The 14,787-nt window shown below is 38.1% G+C and overlaps 1 pseudogene; it reads right to left on the bottom strand.

Annotated features, from left to right (window-relative positions):
• Positions 1-438: 438 nt before the first annotated feature.
• On the bottom strand, positions 439-1,237 carry LOC143657753 (nascent polypeptide-associated complex subunit alpha pseudogene; annotated as a pseudogene).
• Between the last annotated feature and the right edge of the window lie 13,550 nt (positions 1,238-14,787).

Raw genomic sequence — 14,787 nt, 5'->3', positions numbered from 1 at the left:
GTAGCGTGCACATCTTATGGGGGTGATGGACACCTCAGGCTTAAATTATGGCAATGAAACTTTTCCAGCAGAAAGAATACAGTTCATTGTCACTGAAAGAGAGGTGACCACAGGCTGGGAGAGATTGAAAAGGACTTTGGGCGCAATGGGCTTGGGCTCGGCTCTTGCAGTGCAGACTGTGCACCTGGGAGCAGAGTTATGGTTCTCCAACAGCAGCAACTAATACCATGTCATTGCTTTTGACTTTGGAAGGCAGACACGTAGCTTTTAGGCAGCAGCTTTACTGCCCTATGTTTTTCTTTTTCATCCAACAAGAAGTCATAACTTTATTAATGATTGAAACAGCACAGATTTCACACCAAGCTGCAGGTTACTCTTTTGAAATACACACACACACACACACACACACACACACACACACAGTCTTTTTTCAGATAGTTATATTGTTAATTCCAAAACAGCATTTACAATATCATGAATGTTGTTATTCAGGGCATGGACTGCCTTTACTTTCGACACCTTTGCTTGTGACACGAGCAGTTCTGTCCTTAACCAGTTTCATCAACAACCTCTTCACTCTCTTGTGCAATTGGCGCCTGTGGTTTCTTGAATGTTCGATTCGGTTTCACCTTGAACTTTGAATTTCTTAGCAGCTTCTAGTTGTGCTTGTTGAGATAAATCCTTGATCTTGGCTTCCCCAAAACCTATGTGGTATCTGAAGCTGGTGTCTTGTGATGGCTTTGTGATGACAAAGAGGATATTCTTAGATTTCCAGATAGTGACTCTAGTAACCCCTGTAACCTGTCAAAGACCCAGTTTGGACATAGTCTTCGGTGTCTTCTTTTCACTCCGACTGTTTTGCTTTCTGACTTGTTCTTCATCAATTGCTGCTGCTGTTGTCAGCTGAGCCTGCGTAGAATCCTTTTCCTCCAGCTCTGGTACTGATTCATCACTGTCACATTATGTTCCAGATCTGTCTTAGCCTGGGGCTGTGGCAATTCCTGCTGAATAACAGGGAAAAAGGTTTCTGCGGCTTTACTGGGTATTTTGTGGGTGAATGCAGAACCAAGATGGCGACAGAAAGTGTCCCATGTGTTTCTACAACATTAAAATTAGTTTATTTCCTCCCTGCTCCTGGTGCTCCAAAATGCATACCCAAACCAAAGAAGCTCATATGTGCGAGTTATTCATACTTAGTGGTTTTTGGGTTTTTACACACAATGAAAGGGATGGTCATTGCGTTGGAATTAGAAAACCATGAATCCAGAAGAAAGTCATTATGGAAAAGGCCCTGGGCAGCCTCAAGAGAGGTGTAACAGAACTTTTTCTGTCTCTGTTAAGGCTGCTGCCCCTTCCTGATAATCCCTTGCTATGCTGAACTCTGGGGTGGGGGGTGGCAGAATGGCCTAAGAAATTCACGTTTAGGGAAGGTTGTTGGAGTAGACTGTGGTGCTTCACATCTGAAGACATCAAGCAGGCAGGGGAAGTTGGAACTGCAGGGGGGAGGCCTACGGTGACACAGGCTCGGGAGTGTTGGGGAGAACAGGTTCTGGCACAGCAAGTGGCTAAGGCTGGAAGCCTTACGGAACTGAGTCATCCTGCAGAGGGTCACATTTTGGAAGAAGTGGGCTGAGCAATTGAGTGAGAACTAATTGGGCTGAAACCTTAGGCCCTCTGCAAGTTTCCAGAGCTGCAACAGCTGAAGTTTTAATGGTGCACAAGGACCTTGCTCAACAGGGACCCCATGTGGGCGGTGATGGGAACAACAGTGCCAGCCACTTGATTGACTTCTAGTTCTCTCTACTTGGTATAAAAAGCAAGACTAAATAATTATTTCAGACTAACTAAACTCTCAAAGTTCTTGAAAAATTTGGGGCGGGGGAAGGAGGCCTGAAAATGGACTTATTAAAATTCCTGCTAATAATAGCAGCTAGGAATTGATAAACCTTGACCTGGTCACCCAGTCTGCTGACACCACTGCCCACCTGAATAAGCAGCATCATCCATCAGTCACAAATTACATAGTCCTGTGACAGGCACTGCATACACCTGCCCCATAAGTCCAGCCAATCAGCACACGCTGAGACTTTGCCTTCCTAAAATGGGACAGAAACAATTCTGGATCTTTTCACCTTAAAGATCAATCCCAGCTCTTTCCTAAATTTCATTCCCCAGAGCCTGGACTCCACTGTGCATTGGGTTTCTTTCTTGGCAATAAACCTTTTCTACCCAGTACTCAATCCTTGGTCTCTCTCTCTCTCTCTCTCTTTTTTTAATAGTTTAATATATTTTAGTCACAAATTCAGAAACAGCATAGAAGACAGACAACATTAAAACCATGTATTTCCATGTAGGACAACTCAGAAAAGTATAGTGAATGGATGTAATCTACTATGTAATAAAAATACTTCAAACATCATTTAGTTGCCATTAATAAGAAATTTGCTTCTTTTAAAAACATCCAAACGTTGGCATTGTCTAGAAAAATTTTTTCCATTTTATTTCATTTTTTATTTTTAAATTATTTTTTTAATTTTAAATTAAAAAATGACAAAAAAGAAACACAAAAATTCTTAACATATGATCATTCCATTCTACATATATAATCAGTAATTCACATAGCTGCATATTCATCATCATGATCATTCCTTAGAACATTTGCATCAATTCAGAAAAAGAAATAAAAAGACAACAGAAAAAGGAATAAAATGAAAACAGAAAAAAAAATTATACATACCATACCCCTTACCCCTCCCTTTCATTGATCACTAGCATTCCAAACTAAATTTATTTTAACATTTGTTCCCCTATTATTTATTTTTATTCCATATGTTCTACTCATCTGTTGACAAGGTAGATAAAAGGAGCATCAGACACAAGGTTTTCACAATCACAGTCACATTGTGAAAGCTATATCATTATACAATCATCTTCAAGAAACATGACTACTGGAACACAGCTCTACATTTTCAGGCATTTCCCTCCAGCCTCTCCATCACATCTTTTGTGGGGTTTTTTTGTTTTTTTTTGCATGGCAGGCACCAGGAATTGAACCCAGGTCTCTGGCATAGCAGGCAAGAACTCTGCCTGCTGAGCCACGTGGCCTGCCCCATTACATCTTGAATAACAAGGTGATATTTACTTAATGCGTAAGAATAATCTCCAGGATAACTTCTTGACTCTGTTTGGAATCTCTCAGCCATTGACACTTTGTCTCATTTCACTCTTCCCCCTTTTGATCGAGAATGTTTTCTCAATCCTTTGATGCTGAGTCTCAGTTCATTCTCGGGTTTTTCTCAATCCCTTGATGTTGAGTCTCAGCTCATTCTAGGATCTCTGTCCCACATTGCCAGGAAGGTCCACACCCCTGGGAGTCATGTCCCACCTAGAAAGGGGGAGGGTAGTCAGTTTGCTTGTTGTGTTGACTGGAGAGAGAAGCCACATCTGAGTAACAAAAGAGGTTCTCTTGGGGGGGGCTCAGCCTATAGCTTGGTTGTCCACACTGCTTGTGAGAATATCAAGAATTCAACTTGGGTCTCTCTTTTTTAAAAAATATTTTTATTAAGAAATTTTCACACACATACAGTCCATGCATGGTATACAATCAGAGGCTCACGATATAACCACATAGTTATGTATTCTTCACCATGATCATTTTTAGAACATTTGCATACTCCAGAGAAAAAATAAAAGGGAAACACCCAAACATCCCATACTCCTTACTCCTTCCTCTCATTGACCATTTGTATTGCAATCTACCCAATTTTTTACCCTTTATCTCTCCTGTTATTTAGCTATTTTTTTATCCTTACTTTACTCATCTGTCCACATCCTGGATAAAAGGAGCATCAGTCCCACAAGGTTTTCACAATCACTAGACACATTGTAAAAGCTATGTAGTTATACAATCTTCAAGAATCAAGGCTACTGAAACACAGTTCGTTTCAGGTACTTCCCTCTAGCCATTCCAGTACACCATAAATTAAAAAGGATAACTATATAATGCATAAGAATAACCTCCAAGATAACCCTCTCAATTCTGTTTGAAATCTCTGGGCAACTGAAATTTTATTTTGCCTCATTTCTCTCCTCCCCCTTTGGTCAAGGAGGCTTTCACAATCCCATGATGCCGGGTCCCAGCTCATCCTGGGAGACCTGTGCCACGTTGCCAGGGAGATCAACACCCCTGGGAGTCATGTTTCACATAGCAGGGAGGGCTGTGAGTTCATCTGCCGAGGTTCTCTAGGGGGTAGGGGGGATGACACTCTTAGGGATAATTATAAGTAAGCTTAACTTCTCCTTTGTAGGAATAAGTTTCATAGGGGTGAACCCCAAGATTGGGGGCTCAGCCTACATTATTGGTTGTCCCCATTGCTTGCAAGACTATCAGGAATTCCCTAGATGGGAAAGTTCAATATTTCCTCCTTTCTCCCCATTACCCCAAGGGGAGTTTGCAAATAATTTTTTATTCTCTGCCCAAATTACTATGGGATATATCACAGCATCACACTAACCTGTACAAGCTAGCAGGATCTCATGCAATTTTCAAGTGTCATGGTCAGGTTCATGTGTCAACTTGGCCAGGTGGTGGTGCCCGATGTCTGGTTGGGCAAGTGCTGGCCTGTCTGTTGCTATGAGGACATTTCATAGAATTAAATCATGATCACATTGGCTGCATCCACAGCTGATTGCATTTGTAATCAGCCAAGAGGAGTGTCTTCTGAATGAGTGACGTTTAATCTAATGACTGGAAAGCTTTTAAGGAGGATTCAGAAGAGACAGTTTCTCTTCCTGCTTCAGCCGACAAGTCTCTCCTGTGGAGTTCATCCAGACCCTTCATCGGAGTTGTCAGCTTCACAGCCTGCCCTATGGATTTTGGACCCTACGTTCCCATGGTTATGTGAGACACTTTTATAAATTTTATATCTACAGGTATTTCCTGCTGATTCTGTTTCTCTAAAGAACCCTAGCTAATACACCAAGATTCCATATAATTATGGCGTTCAAATAAACAGACTATACAAATTAAATGAGATAATATGCTGCCAAAAATATAAATTTTGCACCAAATAAACATCCTTTCCTGTGGTCTTACACAGAAGTTGAAGTCTAAAAATATGGACCATATTATCCTTTACCCTGTATTCTGATTTACCTTCATCCTATCCAAATCAGCTTCATTCATATCTCTAGTCAAAGCCTGATCACTTTTTCAACTTTTTAAGCAGATGCTATATGGGGTAACACTGTCAATCTTTGGTCTCTTAATATATATATATTTCTCTCTACAGGATTTAAGCTATTTGGAAAAACAAAAGTGATATGTCTTTATTTGAACTCCAGATCAGTGAAATAGTTCATTCATACACAAATCATAAAAGGAAATGATTTAAGAAATAAGTTCTAGAACATATTAGTGTAGGCTTATAATAAAATGCACAAACCCTCCATGAGGTGGCCACTCTCACTCTGAACCCAAATCACAACCAATCTTGATCACAAATTAGAATCACCTGGGAACTTTTAAAAGTAAGGATTTGCATACATTGCTGGTGAGAAAGTAAAACGGTACAACCACTTTGGAAAACAGTCAGGCAGTTCCTCAACAGGTAAAATAGAGAATTACCATATGACCCAGCAATTCCACTCCTGAAAACAGATGTCCACACAAAACCATGAATGTTCAGAGCAGCATTATTCATAACCAAAAAGTGTAAACAACCCAAATGCCCATCAACTGATGAATGGTTAAATGAAATGCAGGGTAGTCCTATGATGGAATGTTATTCAGCTATAAAAAGGAATGAGGTACCAAAACCTTCTACAAGATGGGTGAACCTTGAAAACTTTACCCTAAGTGAAATAAGCCAGTCACAAAAGACCACATATTATGCTTCCATTCATGTGAAATGGGAAGGGTTTGAGGGAAATCAGGAATGACTGCTGAAGGGCATGGGGTTTATTTGGGGAATCTAAGATTTGTTGCAGCAATGGTTGTACAACTCCATGGCTATACAAAAACAAATCAACATATTTACTTTGAATTTATTGTAGGGAATATGAATTATATCTCAATAAAATTGTTATAAACAAACAAAAAGGATGCTGAGAGTTCAAATAGAGTCAAGAGGCTGCACTGGAGGTCACTTTTATGCATGTTTCAGTTGCACATTGCTACTTATCATAACTTGCCAAACCCCAACCAAAACCATTTCTGCCAATCCTAAAGAATACCCACAGCATTATACAAGATTCTACAAAGGTTCCATGTACTAGGGTAACTTTCCAAAGCCTGCAACCTCCAGATGGGTCCCTGGGCCAGATGTCCTGAAATGCAGAGGGGTCAACCCTTCCAGAATTTCAACCAGTTCCATCCCCCTCCCCCATATAATCAACAGCCCCTTCCAACAAGAAAAAGTTAGAATAGTCACAGCCCAAATATCCTTAAAGAATGGGAGAAAGATTAAAGGTGATGGTGGAGTTATATCGAGAAGTTTGGGTTTAACAAATGAGTATGATTGCTGAATCATACTGATATTTCTTTTAGCTCCCAGTACCTTAGAGCAGCTAGAAATAAAAACTGAAAAAATCGTGGAACTGTAACCCATACCAAACTTTAACATCTGCTCTATAACTACTTGTTAAAATGTACTTGGAAATGTATTGCTTTTTTGTATATATATATTTCACAATAAAAGAAACACTGAAAAAAAAATAAGGGTGCTGGGCTCCACCTCTCAAAAATTTGATTTGATAGTGTCACATATGGTATTCTATTTACTTAAAAGCTCCCCAGGTGATGCTACTATGCAGCCGGGTTGGGGACCCCTGCAGAGGTCCCCTTCTTCAAGAGGCCAGTCTGGCAGTCAGTATCACAGGTGGAAGGACAAAGGTTCTGCATTCCAATCCTATGTACCTGGCCCAGCCCATCACATGCCTCACTGATGCACCAACTTTCCTCTAAGGCAGGAACTGCAGGAGATACCTCTGGAGAACACTCTGCATGATGTGGGTAAAGGACTTTGAATTTGTACTTGGAAGATCTGGATTTGAATTCTGGCTCTGCTACTTATGTACATAGGTCAATTTCCTCTTTTACCTCAACTGTAAAATGGGAATAATCCTATTTGTTTTTACACAGCTAAATTTTGCCATAAACATGGGATTACATCAGTAAAAGCATTTTGTGACCTATTAAAAACTAAGTATGAAGTAGTCGTCTTTATTATCAGTTGGCTAAAATCTGGAGGATGATTAGAAAACCTCATGCCCTTACAATATTCATGGATAGGGCAGGGAAATAGTGAATTAGATCATTATGGAAGATTGGGACTGGATCACAACAGGCATTAGAGACACTGTCTGGCTGCTGTTTGGAAGATTAGGGTGGCTCTCTTCAAGGTGTTTGAGTAAAAAGTGACCTAAACCAGGTGATGTCATATATTTATTTGGGGGGAGGGCAGCAAAATGCAGGAAGCTTGAAGGCAGTCACCAGACCAGGAGGGAGATGCTGAGGGCATTGGCCTTGGGGACCGAAAAGAGAAAGCCAATTCCAGAGACTGTCAAGGTAGACCCAACATCCCTTCTGAGGGACCAGAAGTAGGAAACACTGGGGAGGAGTGGACAGAGCACAGGCTTCCTTGGTAGACTTCTGGCTCCACTTTTTATGTCCATATTGAATCCCAACTTTGTGCCAGACACTGGACTCAGGGTGGAGAAATAGCTGTGAACAAGGCAGGTATAGCCCCTCCCTCATGGAGATTTCAAACCAGGTGGGAGAGAGGCAAACAAACTGGCAATTCCATAGGGGTGTGATGACTCCTATGATCGGGAGTACAAATTTTTGTGAGCTGTCATGTGTTTGTTAATTTGGGAGCATGGAGGAGGCGGGCCTACCTAACGTGTTCCTGGGAAATGCTGAAGCCTTCCCATTGGAAGTTCATTTTAGTTGATCTGAAAGGTAAGTAAAGGTTTACCCAGCAAACTCAGGGGATGGGGTGAAGAAAGGAAGTGTGTTTCGGGTATGGGGAACAGCAAACACACAAAGACATAGAGGCAAGAGTCCTAATGTCACACACAGTAGGTATTTAGCAATTTTCTGGAGCTAGAAACTAGCATACAAAGCAGGAATGGTGAGACAGAAAAGAGCAGAGGAAAGCACGGATATCATAAACAATGTCAAAGTATTTGAGCTTAGAGGGCAATGGTGAGCAACTAAAGCTTTTATTAACAACCAACAAAACAAAACAAATTTAGATAAAATTTATGAGCCAGGCACTGTAATATGTTGAAGTGTTTCCATCTACTCTCCATGTTTTTAAGCTTCTTTTTCACATTTCAACTCTTTGTTTATGCACGGTGTTCTGGGAGATTTCCTTGGCTATGGCAGTCTGTGTTTCACTCACTCACGGAGGTTTTTATTTCAATGTCCGTTATTTTTCATTTTGAGAATTATTGGTGGTTCTTTTAATAGCCACTTATGATTTCCATCTCCCATTTTGTCTTACTAATGCTATTCTTTATGTATTTGGCTACCTTAGATATACTTATTTATTATTATTATTTTTTTACATGGGCAGGCACCGGGAATCGAACCCGGGTCCTTGGGCATGGCAGGGAAGCACTCTTACCTGCTGAGCCACCGTGGCCCGCCCAGATATACTTATTTTAATTTCTCTTTTAGATTGCACTAGTATTTCTATTTCTTCAAGGCTGAGTTCTCTCTCATTTATGTCTGTACATGGCACTTAAATGGATGTGAATTTCCTCACTGTTTTAGTTTGTTAATGCTGCCAGAAATGCAATATACCAGAATGGATTGGCTTTTATAAGGAATGTATTAAGTTTACTGGTTCTAAGGCCATATACATAAATGTCCAAATTAAGGCATCCAGATAAAGATACCTTGACTCAAGAAAGGCCAATCTGGGAAGGCACATCTGCTGGCCCTTTGGCTTCTGGTTTTAAAATGACTTCCCAAAGGCATTTTCTTTCTGCATCTTGAAAGGTCTCTGGCTGCTTGGACTCTGAAACTTATTCCAAAATGGTTCCTTCTTAAAGGACTGCAGTAAGTCACCCACCTTGAATGGGTGGAGATACATTTCCATGGAAACCACCTATTCAAAAAGTCTCATCCATAATTGGGTGGGTCACATCTCCATGAAAACAACATAATAAAAAAGATCCCACCCAACAATATTGAATCAAGATTAAAGAACATGGCTTTTCTGGGATACACAGCAATTTCAAACAGACACACTCACATACATGAATAATTCTTGCTCCAGATTTTTCTCCTCATGTAACTTGGGTCATGGAGGTCTCCACTTGGAAAAGCTTCTCAGTTACCTCTTCCAAGGTCCTAGTTTGGGCTTACTGATTCCAGACACTTTTTTAGGTTAGTGGAAAGGTTTGGATTTTGCCACATTGGAAGGTAGGCTCCACACCTATATGTATTCAGGCTCAGGATCCAATTTCATGGCCCCTGTCTGGAAAGAGTGATTCTATCTTCCAGCTAAGAACTTGGTGGAAGGATATTCATATTCACATATGTGGGTGGGCAGTATGTCCAATTTTTAAAAATTTTTTATTAAAAAAAAATTACAAGAAAGAAACACAAACACTCCCAACACATACACTCAGCAATTCACAATATCATCACATAGTTGCATATTCATCTTCATGATAATTTCCCAGAACATTTGCATCAATTCAGAAAAAGAAATAAAAAGACAACAGAAAAATAAAACAAAAGCAGAAAAAATTTTTACATGCCATATCCCTTACCCCTCCCTTTCATTGATCATTAGCATTTCAAGCTAAATTTAACATTTGTTCCCCCTATTATTTATTTTTATTCCATATGTTCTACTCATCTGTTGACAAGGTAGATAAAAGGAGCATCAGACACAAGGTTTTCACAATCACACTATCCAATTTTAAAAAAAAAACATTTTTATTGTAAACAACAAATAAACACACAGACATTCTTGACATACAAACATTTTTGATACGGTTACAATCAATGGCTCACAATATCACATAGTTGTGTATTCATCACCATGAACATTTTTTTGAACACTTGCATTTCTCCAGCAAAAGAAATAAAAAAGAAAAAACTCGTACATGCCATCCCCTTACCCCTCTCTCTCATTGACCACTTGTATTTCAATCTACTCAATTTATTTTAACCTTTGTTTGCCTATTATTTGTTGATTTCTTATCCATATTTTTTACTCATTCCATATTGTAGGTAAAAGGAGCACCAGACACAAGGTTTTCACAATCACACAATCACATTGCAGAAGTTATATCATTGTACAATCATCTTCAAGAAACATGGCTACTTGAACACAGCTCTACAGATTCAAATGCTTCCCTCAAGCCCTTTTTTTTTTTTTTTGGCTTTGTATACATATGCCTTTCAGGTATTTTTAAAAAAGTTTTTTTATTTTGAAAAAAATTAACAAACAAAACATTAAGATATCATTCCATTCGACATATACAATCAGTAATTCTTAATATCATCACATAGTTGCATATTCATCATTTCTAGAACATTTGCATCGATTTAGAAAAAAATAAAAAATACAACAGAAAAAGAAATAAAACGATAACAGAAAAAAAAAGATTATACATGCCATACCCCTTACCCCTTGCTTTCATTTACCACTAGCACTTCAAACTAAATTTATTTTTAACATTTGTTCCCGCTATTATTTATTTATTTATTTATTTATTTATTTATTAATTAAAAAAAATTGACACAACATTTAGAAATTATTCCATTCTACATATGCAATCAGTAATTCTTAATATCATCACATAGATGTATGATCATTTCTTAGTACATTTGCATCGATTTAGGAAAAGAACTAGCAAAACAACAGAAAAAGATATAGAATGATAATATAGAGAAAAAAATAAAAAAATAATAATAATAAAAAATAAAAAAATATTAAAAAACAAACAAACAAACAAAAACTATAGCTCAGATGCAGCTTCATTCAGTGTTTTAACAAAATTACATTACAATTAGGTAGTATTGTGCTGTCCATTTTTGAGTTTTTGTATCTAGTCCTGTTGCACAGTCTGTATCCCTTCAGCTCCAATTACCCATTATCTTACCCTCTTTCTAACTCCTGCTGGTCTCTGTTACCAATGACATATTCCAAGTTTATTCACAAATGTCGGTTCACATCAGTGGGACCATACAGTATTTGTCCTTTAGTTTTTGGCTAGACTCACTCAGCATAATGTTCTCTAGGTCCATCCATGTTATTACATGCTTCATAAGTTTATTCTGTCTTAAAGCTGCATAATATTCCATTGTATGTATATACCACAGTTTGTTTAGTCACTCTTCTGTTGATGGACATTTTGGCTGTTTCCATCTCTTTGCAATTGTAAATAATGCTGCTATAAACATTGGTGTGCAAATGTCCGTTTGTGTCTTTGCCCTTAAGTCCTTTGAGTAGATACCTAGCAATGGTATTGCTGGGTCGTATGGCAATTCTAGATTCAGTTTTTTGAGGAACTGCCAAACTGCCTTCCACAGTGGTTGCACCATTTGACATTCCCACCAACAGTGGATAAGGGTGCCTCTTTCTCCGCATCCTCTCCAGCACTTGTCATTTTCTGTTTTGATGATAATGGCCATTCTGGTGGGTGTGAGATGATATCTCATTGTGATTTTGATTTGCATTTCTCTAATGGCCAGGGACATTGAGCATCTCTTCATGTGCCTTTTGGCCATTTGTATTTCCTCTTCTGATAGGTGTCTGTTCAAGTCTTTTTCCCATTTTGTAATTGAGTTGGCTGTCTTTTTGTTGTTGAGTTGGACAATCTCTTTATAAATTCTGGATACTAGACCTTTATCTGATATGTCGTTTCCAAATATTGTCTCCCATTGTGTAGGCTTTCTACTTTCTTGATGAAGTTCTTTGATGCACAAAAGTGTTTAATTTTGAGGAGCTCCCATTTATTTATTTCTTTCTTCAGTGCTCTTGCTTTAGGTTTAAGGTCCATAAAACCGCCTCCAATTGTAAGTTTCATAAGATATCTCCCTACATTTTCCTCTAACTGTTTTATGGTCTTAGACCTAATGTTTAGATCTTTGATCCATTTTGAGTTAACTTTTGTATAGGGTGTGAGATACGGGTCCTCTTTCATTCTTTTGCATATGGATATCCAGTTCTCTAGGCACCATTTATTGAAGAGACTGTTCTGTCCCAGGTGAGTTGGCTTGACTGCCTTATCAAAGATCAAATGTCCATAGATGAGAGGGTCTATATCTGAGCACTCTATTCGACTCCATTGGTCGATATATCTATCTTTTTGCCAATACCATTCTGTTTTGACCACTGTGGCTTCATAATATGCCTTAAAGTCCGGCAGCGTGAGACCTCCAGCTTCGTTTTTTTCCTCAAGATACTTTTAGCAATTCGGGGCACCCTGCCCTTCCAGATAAATTTGCTTATTGGTTTTTTTATTTCTGAAAAATAAGTTGTTGGGATTTTGATTGGTATTGCATTGAATCTGTAAATCAATTTAGGTAGGATTGACATCTTAACTATATTTAGTCTTCCACTCCATGAACACGGTATGCCCTTCCATCTATTTAGGTCTTCTGTGATTTCTTTTAACAGTTTTTTGTAGTTTTCTTTGTATAGATTTTTTGTCTCTTTAGTTAAATTTATTCCTAGGTATTTTATTCTTTTAGTTGCAATTGTAAATGGGATTCGTTTCTTGATTTCCCCCTCAGCTTGTTCATTACTAGTGTATAGAAATGCTACAGATTTTTGAATGTTGATCTTGTAACCTGCTACTTTGCTGTACTCATTTATTAGCTGTAGTAGTTTTGTTGTGGATTTTTCCGGGTTTTCGACATATAGTATCATATCATCTGCAAACAGTGATAGTTTTACTTCTTCCTTTCCAATTTTGATGCCTTGTATTTCTTTTTCTTGTCTAATTGCTCTGGTTAGAACCTCCAACACGATGTTGAATAACAGTGGTGATAATGGACATCCTTGTCTTGTTCCTGATCTTAGGGGGAAAGTTTTCAATTTTTCCCCATTGAGGATGATATTAGCTGTGGGTTTTTCATATATTCCCTCTATCATTTTAAGGAAGTTCCCTTGTATTCCTATCCTTTGAAGTGTTTTCAACAGGAAAGGATGTTGAATCTTGTCAAATGCCTTCTCTGCATCAATTGAGATGATCATGTGATTTTTCTGCTTTGATTTGTTGATATGGTGTATTACATTAATTGATTTTCTTATGTTGAACCATCCTTGAATACCTGGGATGAATCCTACTTGTTCATGATGAATAATTCTTTTAATGTGTTGTTGGATACAATTTGCTAGAATTTTATTGAGGATTTTTGCATCTATATTCATTAGAGAGATTGGCCTGTAGTTTTCTTTTTTTGTAATATCTTTGCCTGGTTTTGGTATGAGGATGATGTTGGCTTCATAGAATGAATTAGGTAGCTTTCCTTCCACTTCGATTTTTTTGAAGAGTTTGAGGAGAGTTGGTACTAATTCTTTCTGGAATGTTTGGTAGAATTCACATGTGAAGCCGTCTGGTCCTGGATTTTTCTTTTTAGGAAGCTTTTGAATGACTGATTCAATTTCTTTACTTGTGATTGGTTTGTTGAGGTCATCTATTTCTTCTTGAGTCAAAGTTGGTTGTTCATGCCTTTCCAGGAACCCATCCATTTCATCTAAATTGTTGTATTTATTAGTGTAAAGTTGTTCATAGTATCCTGTTATTACCTCCTTTATTTCTGTGAGGTCAGTGGTTATGTCTCCTCTTCCATTTCTGATCTTATTTATTTGCGTCCTCTCTCTTCTTCTGTTTGTCAATCTTGCTAAGGGCCCATCAATCTTATTGATTTTCTCATAGAACCAACTTCTGGCCTTATTGATTTTCTCTATTGTTTTCATATTTTCGATTTCATTTATATCTGCTCTAATCTTTGTTATTTCTTTCCTTTTGCTTGCTTTGGGGGTTAGTTTGCTGTTCTTTCTCCAGTTCTTCCAAGTGGACAGTTAATTCCTGAATTTTTGCCCTTTCTTCTTTTCTGATTTAGGCATTTAGGGCAATAAATTTCCTTCTTAGCACTGCCTTTGCTGCGTCCCATAGGTTTTGATATGTTGTGTTTTCATTTTCATTCGCCTCGAGATATTTACTAATTTTTCTTGCAATTTCTTCCTTGACCCACTCATTATTTAAGAGTGTGTTGTTGAGCCTCCATGTATTTGTGAATTTTTGGCACTCCACCTATTATTGATTTCCAACTTCATTCCTTTATGATCTGAGAAAGTTTTGTGTATGATTTCAATCTTTTTAAATTTGTTAAGACTTGCTTTGTGACCCAGCATATGGTCTATCTTTGAGAATGATCCATGAGCACTTGAGAAAAAGGTGTATCCTGCTGTTGTGGGATGTAATGTCCTATAAATGTCTGTTAAGTCTAGCTCATTTATTGTAATATTCAAATTCTCTATTTCTTTATTGATCCTCTGTCTAGATGTTCTGTCCATTGATGAGAGTGGTGAATTGAAGTCTCCAACTTTTATGGTATATGTGTCTATTTCCCTTTTCAGTGTTTGCAGTGTATTCCTCGCGTATTTTGGGGCATTCTGGTTTGGTGCATAAATATTTATGATTGTTATGTCTTCTTGTTTAATTGTTCCTTTTATTAGTATATAGTGTCCTTCTTTGTCTCTTTTAACTGTTTTACATTTGAAGTCTAATTTGTTGGATATTAGTATAGCC

Source organism: Tamandua tetradactyla, chromosome 2, assembly GCF_023851605.1.
Source record: "Tamandua tetradactyla isolate mTamTet1 chromosome 2, mTamTet1.pri, whole genome shotgun sequence".
Taxonomy (NCBI): Eukaryota; Metazoa; Chordata; class Mammalia; order Pilosa; family Myrmecophagidae; genus Tamandua; species Tamandua tetradactyla.
Note: the sequence above shows the minus strand (reverse complement) of the source record. Positions and strands in the feature narration are given on the sequence as shown.